This window comes from Bidens hawaiensis, unplaced genomic scaffold, assembly GCF_021521415.1.
Source record: "Bidens hawaiensis isolate Kalapana, Puna unplaced genomic scaffold, B.hawaiensis_p1.1 tig00017140_1, whole genome shotgun sequence".
Classification (NCBI taxonomy): domain Eukaryota; kingdom Viridiplantae; phylum Streptophyta; class Magnoliopsida; order Asterales; family Asteraceae; genus Bidens; species Bidens hawaiensis.
The window spans coordinates 368,988-382,452 of record NW_027492587.1 but is presented as its reverse complement, the minus strand read 5'-3'; the positions used below and the strand labels follow the sequence as shown (position 1 = coordinate 382,452).

Genomic DNA, 13,465 nt, shown 5'->3' with positions numbered 1-13,465 from the left:
TAAATAATATTTTTTTATATATTTATCAATATATTTTCTCTCTTTTTAACTTACAATCACTATCAAAAAAATATTTAAAAGGTGAAACTTTTAAAATATATAGAAAACTCACTGTATTTTCTTTCATCTTCACTCACATCATCCTAAACCACTCTTTAAATTATAAAAACCCTTCTTACACAATTTTTTAGGTTAAAATTTTTGATGGGTTAAGTGAGAATGCTCTTAGTTGAATTTTTTCCCCTTGTTTCAATCCTAGAGCTCTACTCTCAATGTTTTATTTCACTGATCTATCTATTCTAAAAAAACCTTATCATTTTTGCCACTTGTCAATACCATATCCCTCCTCATTTCTTTTTAAACCATTTCAACCAATTTTCATATATGGTCTTTATCTTTTAAGTCATTTCAATATATGATATTAAAATTATAGGTTTATTCCAACTAAATCCATTACCACATATAATAAGTATTCTTCATATGGATTGACAAGAGATGATTAGTGAATGTTGAAGTGTTAATTAAAGTGTTTACTATGGATTATATTCAAAATAATAAACAATAAACATTCGATATATAATATGTGGAATGAGAACAATCGACTTAGACTAAATTCAGATAACGTCAGCGGCTAAAGCTTAGCCTTTAATACCTAAAAATACATATGATTTAAAATTAAAAATTTTCGGGTTGGCCCGAAACCTAGAATTCGAACCCAAGAACCAACCCGAATTACTTCGGTTCAGGTTCGGGTTAGTATTTTCTTAGGTTTGAGTTTCTCGGGTCAGGTTAGTTTGGGTTCAGGTCCGGGTTTTCTTGGGTTGAGTTTCATGTTACGGGTAAAAGTGGCAGCCCCACTTTCAACGATTATAAATAAGAATCACTACATTCATTTTACGCAACTTTAAATCTTCTAATATTCTTTTAACTCAGAATAATCATTATTATTTGAACATGGTCTTAATGTTAATATGTATTTTTCAATTTACTGGCAATTACATTCATATGAAATAAACAAATCATTTTGTTATATTTAAATTTTCAGTTTTTATGTTGCTTGATTATATACAATTTTTAATTGAAAAATATAAAGTTATTAAAAATTTGTCATACACAAAATATTAATGAAAACAAATTTGATCAATCAATATCAAATTGTAAAGATTTTAAGGATATTTATATCATCAAAGTTCAGGTATATGGTTTTTTTGAGATAATCATGTTTATTATTATTATTATTTTTGATAAACAAGATGAGATGTTCTCAAATGACATCATATTAATTAATTAAAAGCTATGATATTTTATGTGTATGAATTTTTTTATTATTAATATCATGGATATATATTATCATTTATCTAGAGTTGATATGTACTTGGAGAACCTTTTTTGTCACACGGACAACTATATATAGCGATATCAATAGTTATAAGCAGGCCTGTATGTTACTTTATTAAGAGTTACAAGCAGACATTAACTAAAAATTTTGATTTTTAATAAACAATGTATACATGCTAATACAATCACAAATGTAGTGTAAATGGAAGTTTTTATCTATTTGTAACATATTTGTGTAATGTTAACTAGCTTTTGAACCCGTGTATTACACGGAATTTGTAAAATAATAAAGATAAAAAAATCCATTATTTGAAAGAATGAACAAAATTATAGATAAAAAGACGATAAAATATATAGTACAAACAATAAGAAGTACAGAATCTCAAATTTACAAATTCGATTTTTTTATATACAACATTTGCAAAACTTGTTTTGACCAATTACCCGTGGAAAACTATGATAATGAGATGAGAGATTAAAAAATTAGAAGAGAAATTATAACTCATTTCTCAAAATTGTTTTGTCTCATGACTCATATATAGGTAGGATAAATAAGATGAGAAATTTGAGAATTAGAATTAAATTATTACTCATTTGGCAAAATTATTTTCACCCATGACCAATAGATAGTTAGGATGAATGAGATGAAAGATTAGAGAATTAGAAAGGAAATTATAACCAATTTGTCAATATGGTTTTGCTCAAAACCTATGGATAGGTAGAATGAATGAGAAGAAAGATTAGGCCAACAATGAATATAGGATTGCCACATCATCCTCATTATTTTCTTTTATTAGTATAGTTTAATTATGTAATTTCTGTAATTTTAGTTTAATTGTAATTGTATTAACAGTATATGATCAATTTGTTAATTGTATTTCACTTAATGGTTAAAGTTTAAAATTTTCAATAATTACCCGTGTAATACACGGTAGAGGTGCACAAATCGGTTTTTTTAAAAAAACCGGTTCGGTTATTAACCGGACCGGTTTTTTTCGTCCTGGAAAAAAACCGGTTCGGTTAATAACCGGACCGGTTAATAACCGGTTTTTGTGCATGAAAACCATAACCGGTCAAACCGGTTACGACCGGTTTGGGAACCGGTTAGAACCGGTTAATAAACCGGTTTTTTTATTAACCGGTTTTTTAATAACCGGTCTAACCGGTTAACCGGTTTTTTTTTTTTTTTTTTTTTTTAAATAACCATTATTTTTTCACAGTATAAACAAACCGGTAACTACAAGGCAAACCGGTAACTACAAGCATTAAATCGTTATCGCATATTCGTAACTCAAAAATACATAACTTTCATTTATAGCTTTTACATTAAAAATACAAACATTAAATCGTTATCGCATATTCGTAACTCAAAAATACAAACATTAAAGAATGCTTAGACACGATTACATTAACAACTTGCTGTTTCTTACTCATTATTTTCATCGCTACCCGATCCCGAGCTATTCCTTAGGTAATCGTCGTACGCGGCTTCTTCATCGGTCATTGGTTGAGTGTGTCCTTGATTGACCTCGTCTTCATACAAGCCCGCCTCATAGTCCATTTCCCCCTCGAGTGAGCGTTGATGTTGTGCCCTATCTAAAGAGTCCAAGTAATCCTTGTAGCAAATAGACATCTCTACAGCTGGTGGAGTGAGTCGAGTCCTCCTAATCGATATAACCCTGCCAGAAACAGAAAAAGCAGACTCCGAAGCTACCGTGGAAGCTTGGACCGTTAGTAAATCTTTGGCCATGGCGGCGAGGATCGGAAACTCATCCTCCTTACCTCTCCACCAAGCCAGCAAATCAAGACTTCTAAATTCATCTGGAGTCATGTGTTTCACAAAGTTGGTACCACCATACCTTCCAAGTTCACTGCTTGGGGTGTTTACCTTTTGACGTTTACCGGCGTCTTCCCAAATCATGTAGTACATCCCCATTTCAAGGTCGGTTTGGGATTGGGATTGGGCAACAGCTCTTAACGAGTCATGAATTTGGGAAGACGACCCGTATTTTGTAAGGTAAACATCATACATGTTAGACAAGGTGGTGTTGAAAGCATTCTTTAAAGTTTGGTTATAATAGGGGTTTTGATCGTCGTTTAACTCTAGCTCATCACAAATTTTTTCTATTAAAGCTTCAACACCACCAACATTTATGCAAGGGTTTAACGCAGCAGCACATGTCAAAACAGCGGGTAGTTGTTGAAAATATTTTCTAAATTTTTCTTTCATTTTTACACCCATATCAAAATAAGGTGCACCCCTACAATGAAGTTCACTCAACTTTGTGCACATGACAGCAATTTTTGGTAAAGCAATGGGGCTTGTTGGATAGTAAACCCCGGATAAACTTGTTGTGCAAGATTTAAAAATTTGAAGTACCTCCGTAACGATCTCAATCAATAACCAGTTTCTAGGATCGTACGGTGCACATTTACCCCTACTTGACATTATTTGATGAAACGCAACTAGTGATTCTTTTTGTTAGATGGCTTTCTAAAAAATAATCGCGTATGTAATAAACGTTTAGAGCGTTTGGAGTTGTATAATCGAGTGTGATCTAACCAATACCCAACCTAAGCTATATATAGATGTTTGTGGGGGAAAAATGGGGGAAAAAAAAACGGTCAAAAATAAGAAAAAACGGCTATATGGCCGTTACTCAACGGGAAAAAAAACGGTTTTTAACCGGTTAACCGGTTTTTTTATAACGGTCAAAAACCGGTTTATAAAAAAACCGGTTAACCGGTTTTTCTAATAACCGGTTATTAAAAAAACCGGTTTTTTAAAAACCGGTTATTAAAAAAAACCGGTTTTAAAAAAAACCGGTTATAAAACCGGTTTAGGCTCCAAATTATGTAACCGATATACAAACCGCCGGTTTGTAAACCGGTCAAACCGGTTTACAAAAAACCGGTTTTCTTAAAAACCGGTTTCCGGTTTAAACCGGCAAACCGGTTCGAGGACCGGTTTTTTTGACCACCTCTAATACACGGGCCTCAAACCTAGTCTCAAATAATCATGTAAGCTATTTTAAGATGCAATATATAATAGTGTACCACGTACGCATCAAATCTTCAACGTATCTTAAATAAGAAAAAATAAAATCATAAAATATTGAAAGGATAAATATAAAAAAATGATAGAATCTATATGTAAGTGACGGATTGAGTGGAATTATGTTGCTTAATATCAGTTCAGATTTTCACCTGGATTTTATTCAAATATCTTGAAATAGATAAACTAACAGAGCAAGCTTTAAGAAAATGGAATTAAATTCAGTAGCAGTTTATCTTCTTTTTGTCTTTTTTGCTTGTTCTTGGATTTTTGAAGCTTCCATCAATGGCCAAGAGTCAAGATTCAATCAAGATGACCCGATCAAAAGATCCGATTTTCCACCCGGGTTTCTTTTCGGAGCAGCCACTTCTGCTTATCAAGTATTATAAATTGACTCCTTCTCGGTTTTATATCCATTTTCATCTTAAAAGCATGCAATTGTTTGCAGATTGAAGGTGCATATCTTGAAGATGGAAAGTCTCTTAGCAACTGGGATGAATTTTGTCATTCGAAAGGTTAGCATCGTGTTTATTGTTGTTTGGTTTTATTAATTTGTAAATCGAACGAATGCTGGTAAGACGGCTGCCATTGGTTATTAGGATGTTCAGAAGATGGTGAAAATGGAGATGTTGCAGATGATCACTACCATCTGTTTATGGTATCATTCTTTTACTTAACTCTGTATTGTTATTAATCAATAACAGTTTCTTTTTCTTTTTATATAATTATTTGATCTTGGTTTTTATACAGCGAGACATTGATATGATGCATTCTCTTGGATTAAAAGCATATCGGTTTTCGATATCTTGGACTAGAATTCTACCAAGTAAACTTTCTAATAATGCCTTCTGTCATAATTCATTTCTTTTAGATTATAAATATTTTAAATTATATTGCATTTGTAATACTTCTTTTAGAGGGAAGATTTGGTGAAGTTAATCCTTTGGGAGTCATGTTCTACAATAAGATCATCGATAATCTTATACTTAAAGGTTAAAAAAAACTTGTTTCATTTAAACGGAAAAAAAATCTGCTCTGGTTTCTTGATTAATAAGGCGAAGTTATACAGGAATCGAGCCATTTGTGACAATTCACCATAATGATTTGCCCCAAGAACTCGAAGAGAGATATGGATCTTGGCTTGACACACGAATGCAGTACGTTTAAATGTCTATACTACCCTTAAAATCGACTGATACCTTTTCTGATTTGGTTATTATTAACAAGTTTCTTGCAGGGACGATTTCGTTTATTTTGCAGAAATTTGTTTCAAAAGTTTTGGAGACCGTGTGAAGTACTGGATCACTATCAATGAACCAAACTTGTTTGCAGAAATGGGTTATGAAAGAGGGGATTATCCACCGAATCACTGTTCACAGCCTTTTGGCAACTGCCTTGCTGGCAATTCCGATGTTGAGCCTCTTTTCGCTATGCACAACATGTTATTGGCCCATGGCAAGGCTGCAAAGCTATATCATGACAACTTTCAGGCAATTAGTATACTTAACATTCTTGTGTCATAAGGTATTTATTCTTTTAATCTTTATATATGTTCTTGCAGCCAACACAAGGTGGATTCTTAGGACTAGTTGCACATTGTTTCATGTATGAACCACTTACAGACAGTTATTTAGATCAAAAGGCTGCAGAAAGAGCCATGCTTTTCAATATTGGTTGGTAATAATCTGGACTATATGACCAATTATAACTTTTTTTTAACAAATAAAATGAAAAGATTCATCATATCATCCAAACAGGTCATTTGATCCGCCTATATTTGGTGACTACCCTCAAGAAATGCGAGAATATCACGGAAATGAATTACCTGCATTCTCACCGGAGGAAAAGGAGTTCATGAAGAACAGTATTGATTTCATTGGAATCAACCATTATTCGGCTATATATGCCAAAGATTGTACTAATTCTAGCTGCACAGACACTGCTAATCGTGCAATCAAGGGTTTTGTGGAAATTACTGGAGAGCGTAATGGTGTGCTGATCGGTGATCCTGTACGATGATACACTGATTCTTTTTCAAGATATTCATGTGATGCTTATGTTTTTATTTTTTTACTTTAACGGGTATAAAAACGAATGTTTTTGTAATTTCACAGACATCAATGCCAAGATTTTTTGTGGTCCCTAGAGGCATGGAAGAGATTGTTAATTATGTTAAGACTAGGTACAATAACACGCCCATGTTTATCACTGAAAACGGTATGCTTTTTCCACTATCAACAAGCGGTAGATCATGTAATGTATAATACTATATTAACATGTATGTTTGTTGTGTCGTTGGTTCAGGGTATTCGTCACCAAATGTGGAGGATGTACAAGTTGAAGAGATTGTGAATGATATCAAGAGAATTGAATTCCATCAGACATATCTTGCTTCTTTAGCTGAAGCCATAAGGTGAGTTTGGTACGCGTTGACTTTTAAGTCAAACAAGTTTATATGATATTTTTGTAAAATCTATGTTATGTTACGTGAATTTTACTTTTGAATAACAGTAATGGAGCGGATGTGCGTGGCTACTTTTTATGGTCGTTGATGGACAACTACGAATGGGCTCACGGTTACAATGTGAGGTTTGGGTTACACTATGTTTGAGAGGATACCAAAATTGTCTGCAAGATGGTATCAAGAGTTCTTGAAAAACAGCAACCCGGTGGATCTTTCAGCAAACGTCAATCCAAAATCAGGGCACGAGCAAGCCCGTTTTTATGACGTTTAATAATTTATTTCTTATTTGAATACCATACAGATGGTTCTTGTAAGTTGTAACACAGGTATGAGAACAAAGAATACAATGTAAAAAATCAGTCGCTTCATTAATACATAATTTTAAATACCTTAATCACCTGTAGCAAACTATATACCCTAAGGGGGGGGGGGGGGGTTGGGTGAGCTTTTAAAATTGTCATTTTTACTTATTTGATTTTTGAAAAGCAAAAACAACTTTTGATTTTGATTGGAGCTTTTCAAAAGTTTTTTTTGCTTTTCAACAAGCAAATAAGGAAGTTTACTAGAATACAAGTCATAAAAGATAAAAGTCAGTTTTTGGTCTAAGTTACCAAAAGGTCATTGACAGTCAACATAGGATAGTGGTCCTATTATCTTTGTTGGGCCATTGTTGGGCTTAATTTGAAAAATAGGTATATGTTGGACTTATATTGGGCTGAGAGTTTCCCTATTCCCCATATGCTTGTTTTAGTTGTTTGGTTACCAAGTACCAACTTTAGGCTAATGCTAGTATGCTACTAAGTACTACCTAGACAGTAGACATATTGGAAACCTCGAGTTCTTGAAGTGAGGTTAAAAAGTCTAAAAAGTTATTTGCAAAACAAAAGCAAGGTAGTGAAGGGCTACAAAATAGGACGACTTTCGTCATGTGACGCACCGTCAGCAAAGAGTGAATTTTTGTTTTTAAGGGTGTAATGGTATTGTAGCCCCATATATATATATCACACACACACACACATATAATAATCTATACTCTCTAATAAAAGGCTACAAGTTTTGCCACTTGTCATTCATTTCATTAAACTCACACTTTTTAACAAATTTATTATTGTAAAATAATAGTTATAATTCTCAAAATTTTTGCTCCAAATTTGTTAATTTAATATTTAATTTCAACTTTTTTTTTCAAACTTGTTATATTTATTATTATCTTTTACTTTAAAATTATTTTAAAAACTACAGTACAACGACTGTATTAATAGTGTTTAACGGGTTTATTGTTTATTGTATCCTGATTATTTATTAAATATTATATTTTCAAGATTTACTCGTGTAGTACATGGGCCTCAAACTAGTACTAATAATAAACCAAAACCAAAAGCAGCGACAAATAGTAATCCCCCCCTATCGCCTCGTTTGTCGCCGCGCGGGGGGGGGGGGGGGGGGTGTTCCAAGTGAAAACCGCCCCCTGTTGCCCATTACAGATACCCTAAGAGATTGTAAATAATACAGCTAGAGCAGCATGATATGTCCAATTTTGACATTTAAAAAGTCAAACTGACTAAATATGAACATCTAAATCGACATGGTATTACAAGATGCATTTTACTTTTAAAAGTCAAAGTGGAATCTCGGGTGGCAATCATGAACCTAGCATGATATGTTGTCGGCCAATAAGCAATAGTTGGGATTATTTAAATCCAATAAACCATACCTAAATTCAAATAATGTTGTGAAGTTTCGTGTGTTTGTGTTATCTACTTATCTATCTTAATTCTTAAAAGCTCATACTTTGAATACGTTCAGTTCCACTGTCTTTAGATAAGAGATAAAAATATCCAGATTATTTTGTTAGGAACAAAGCGGCGCGCGGAAGCGAAACAGCACACACATGCACAACGATAAACACGCATAAACGAAAATATAAACGACACAAAAATTTAACGTGGTTCGGTCCCCGCGAGGGGACCTACGTCCACGGGCTGCAACTAGGTTTTCTTATTAGCTCAGAACCAAGATTACAATTACATGATGGGATATATATAATAAACAAGATTAGGGTTAAACATAATTAGGAGCCAAAACCGGGCCTCCTAATAAAACCGGCCCAAAGGCCTTCATAACCCAACAATCTCCCACTTGAAGGCCTTGCGATAAATTCCAGCCTGCCATCCAAGTAAATATAACAATCTCATTCATCCAGTAACTCTAGTAATCTTCAGTAATAGAAATCTACCAAGCCTCCAGTTCCAAGAACAAGCTAAAACTTCAACAAAAGAAGTTCTCCAAGCCTCCAGTTCTCTAGGAACAAACTAAGATTTCTACCAATCCACACCCTGGTTGCATCCGCCCTTCTCATCAGTTACCTGAAAGGCCTATTGAAGCTCCCGAGAACTCCAATCCGGTCATCACAGACCCATCCATGACAAAACCCGCCAATGGCTCATCCTCAATCTTAACCGGCCCTCACTTACTCATACTACCGGCTCCAAAGACTTCCAGAGGATAATCACTCTCCAAAAAAATCAGCAGACTATACCAGGAGAGATTTTCACATTCGGATTTCCCAGTCTTCCGAACTCAACGTCCCTTTGGAAACAAACCTAGAACACACCGCGTGCTCCCACTGTTACCAAAACCCCGAACATGTTCAGACCTCCGAATACGCTCAAGCTAACATCACTGTGGCTCCAGGCTTCATGTCTGCAAACTGAAACCCCTTAGCTCTACCTGATTCAGCGAGCCAAGACTTTATAACTCGAAAGTTGGTTCACTTCTTCCGACGATACAGAGACCGTATCTTCCAAAGTCTTTAACTAAAAGATTCAACAATGCTTCATTGAAGTGAGTAACAAGAAATAAAGCATACCATAATCTTGAACCCAAGAGTCGTCACCGCTTTCACTGAGTCCCAATGCATTAACCTCAGATACATTCTCAAAAGCAGAATTCCAAATCATTCGACATCGACTCTTAAAATGTCTCACCTCTACGCAACCTATCAAGTCGACTATGCCCAGCTCCCACTGTTTCTGTTATCCCAACCCATGCCACACCAACACTCCATGAGATGAACCCCACTCGTACTATCCCGGCAAATAACTTTACCCAACACGAGATTATGAACCTCTCAAATGGTGTACCACTGATCACCACCAAACAAGATATAACTTCACAATTCCAAACGAACAAGAAGTAATAATCACAGTTTCGAACCAGCTAACAGGCAAACAGCTATAACAACAGTAGAACTTTCATGAAATCAAGCGGTACCAAGGGTTCTATGACCGTACACACGATCAGTTAACTCAAACCCTAACCGAAAGATCATCCAAACGAGCAATAGTTAACATGACTTGCCACTAACCTCATTTTTTTTTTCACTTATGCCGTCACCAGCACACCCGCTGGTTCCATTTTCTCCAAGTTTATCCATCACCAGTACTATATCCAAGTTCACATGACAAACCAATCAACCAAAATCCATAACCGTCAACATTCCGATCATAACCACCTCGTCTTCAGTTATAACAATAACAAACGAGAACAAATCGAAAACAGTGAACAGACACAACAAGGGCACGGCCATAACTTGACGGTTGTTCAACAGAACACTGCCAAATAAACCGATTTGCTCTTGCAATAACCGATAAATCAACTAACTGTAAATAAACTATATAAAGTTACCTCAGACTAATCTCTTGCAAACAAATCTGAACCCGAACCTAAATGGTCTTCACAAAACCCGGTTCCCTAATTTACGGTTGATAATAAATAGTCAAACCCTAACTCAGCCTGACAGCCACCAATCTTGACTGTCGATCACTGATGAACACGAACCAGAAATTAACCCTGCGATCTCCAAGAGTTATTCACGGTGACGGACCTACCCAACCCTAATCACCAAAAAAACAGATTCGAACCAAAACCTTCTGCGAAATCGTTACCAGTGCAACGAACCGTGTGTCCAACAAGCCAAAGCTCTGATGCCACTTGTTAGGAACAAAGCGGCGCGCGGAAGCGAAACAGCACACACATGCACAACGATAAACACGCATAAACGAAAATATAAACGACACAAGAATTTAACGTGGTTCGGTCCCCGCGAGGGGACCTACGTCCACGGGCTGCAACTAGGTTTTCTTATTAGCTCAGAACCAAGATTACAATTACATGATGGGATATATATAATAAACAAGATTAGGGTTAAACATAATTAGGAGCCAAAACCGGGCCTCCTAATAAAACCGGCCCAAAGGCCTTCATAACCCAACATATTTTTCATATTATCTTTCCTAAAAGCTCTTGTTTAGTTTCATTGTCTTTGGACAAGGGAGAAAAAAAGATCCCATTTATATGCCATTTTTGCTAAAACATTTCTTATAGAATAGTAGAAGAATTGGGCGAGATGCTTAATATAGTAGCAAATAAAAATCCAAAGCCAACACTTTTGAATATAATAATCGTGGTCCTTTAAAAGTTGAAAAAAATTAAGACCATTGAACATGGATGCTACTAATTAATGCATGTTTCATGCATGGACTCATCGTCTATTTTTCGGGTTCATCTTCTCATTGATTTAACCACAAACCAAACCCAACTTGATCTCATAATCATACAGCTTTAACATAACAACAGTACTATGTAACTTTTTGTCAAAGCAAAAGAATTCATCATGAATCTCGTGACATAACAGTAGTGATTCTCGTAATATTTGTACCATTAGCTACTAACCCATCGTACCATAAATATTGTTATCTACTTATTTGTTTGGCCGCATGTGCCATCACTTTGTAATAGCAATTTTCACATAGCTCGTCCTTTTAAAGTTTACACCATTATGCTTCTGCTAATTTATCACTTATTTTTCAAACGATATGCCCAACATTTTCCTATCTAGTTATAGTAGAGATTAACTAGCGTCTCGATAGCCTTAATTCACCATCTCTTCTAACAGTATCTGCCTTTATAACAGTATTCAGAATGATGCAAAACGAAAAGCATATGTATGTTATTGTATTGAATATATATATTTTTCCATTACAAATATTTTGGCCAATTTTTGTTAATTATGTATGCTTTTCTATTTTCTCGTTTAATTACTATATATTATTTGTAAGATGCGGATATATATCTTGTTTCAACTTACTTGAGTTTGACAAGTGGTCTCTACCTTTTCTATAAAAGAGAATTGGTGTTTAAATTGCTTAAGTGCTAAATTATTTTTAGAAGAAATACAAATGTACGTTATCAACCAAAAAAAAAACATGCAAATGTGACGACCCGTGACTTGATAAGTTGCCTTTTGACCCAATGGATGACATGACTAGAAAAAACCGAGAATGTCTGCTGCATTATTGTGTTGAATGTGTCACATGTAGGTAATAATAATAATCTATAATATATATAAACGAAGACATAAAAATCATACGTGTCGCGATGTGGTCGCTCCCTTTTTTTTGGAATCACCAGAGTTGCTTGATTTTTAAATGAAGTCTTCTCATGCATTTGACCCGAATTCATGGGTATTTATCAAACCCATATATTCCTTAAACGGGTTATAACATCTCATTAAATTAAAAATTATTCTCATCAAATTATTTATGTAAAAATTCTATAAAATAGGATATAATAAAAAATAATATCTTATTTATTTTAAAAAAGTTTTATATATTATTTAAATTAAAAAACCAATTTGATAATAAAAAAAATAAACGGGTCTTGGGTCTTATCAAACCATAAGTATATTATTAACTTTCATAAATATTATTTATAATTAAAAAACCAATTTCATAATAAAAAAAATAAACGGGTCCTGGGTCTCATCAAAACCATATAGCTTTTAAACTGGGTTATAACATCTCATTTATTTGTGAAACAATTTATCATCAAACCATAAGTATATTATTAACTTTCATACAATAAAAATAATATAAATTAAAAAAAAAATAAATATTAGAACAAACAATATAAAACAACCCTCGTAATACGGGGGATAAAAACTAGTTAATAATAATAAAATATCCCACACTTCTTGATTTTCAAGCAAACCATTTTTAACGCGTTAAAGCTTCTTTAGAACCAGGAACCGCTTTTTTTAAAAAAAATATCTCATAAAAAATCCAGATTTCGATTGTTATTAAATATTAAATACTAGTTTGATCCTCTCGTGTTACGGGGGTTTATTTAAGTTTTTGTTTTTAATCGTTTTGCTATTTTATGATGATTTATTATATTAAAATAACGTAGTTTTGTTTTAATTTAATACACATATATTAGTTTGTTATTATAATTTTTAGCGTTTAGGTTTTTTCAATTGAGATGTGTAGGTTTTAGATTTTTAACGAACAAACATAAATGAATATGAACATGTTGATTTTTTTAAATGAACAAACATGAACACAAATATTTGTCTAATGAAAAAGGGGACGTTGATGTAGTTGACGACGATGAGTAGTATCGAAAGTTAACCGACGATGGAGATGATAGAGCAACAACGGAAAACATGTAAAGAAGATAAATTAAATTAGTGTTTGATTATAAAAGTATTTACCAATAAATGAGATCTTATAACCCATTTAAGGGCTATTAGGGTTTGGTAAAACTCA

At 33.9% G+C, this 13,465-nt stretch overlaps 1 pseudogene across 1 annotated transcript; it reads left to right on the top strand.

Moving 5' to 3' along the window:
- The first annotated feature begins 4,599 nt into the window (after nt 1–4,599).
- LOC143553048 (beta-glucosidase 18-like) lies at nt 4,600–7,221 on the top strand (annotated as a pseudogene). Its single transcript, XR_013138763.1, has 12 exons — nt 4,600–4,773; nt 4,842–4,908; nt 4,993–5,051; nt 5,144–5,219; nt 5,311–5,385; nt 5,463–5,550; nt 5,631–5,883; nt 5,955–6,070; nt 6,151–6,403; nt 6,508–6,610; nt 6,698–6,806; nt 6,905–7,221. The product of XR_013138763.1 is annotated as a beta-glucosidase 18-like (transcript).
- Nucleotides 7,222–13,465: the final 6,244 nt, after the last annotated feature.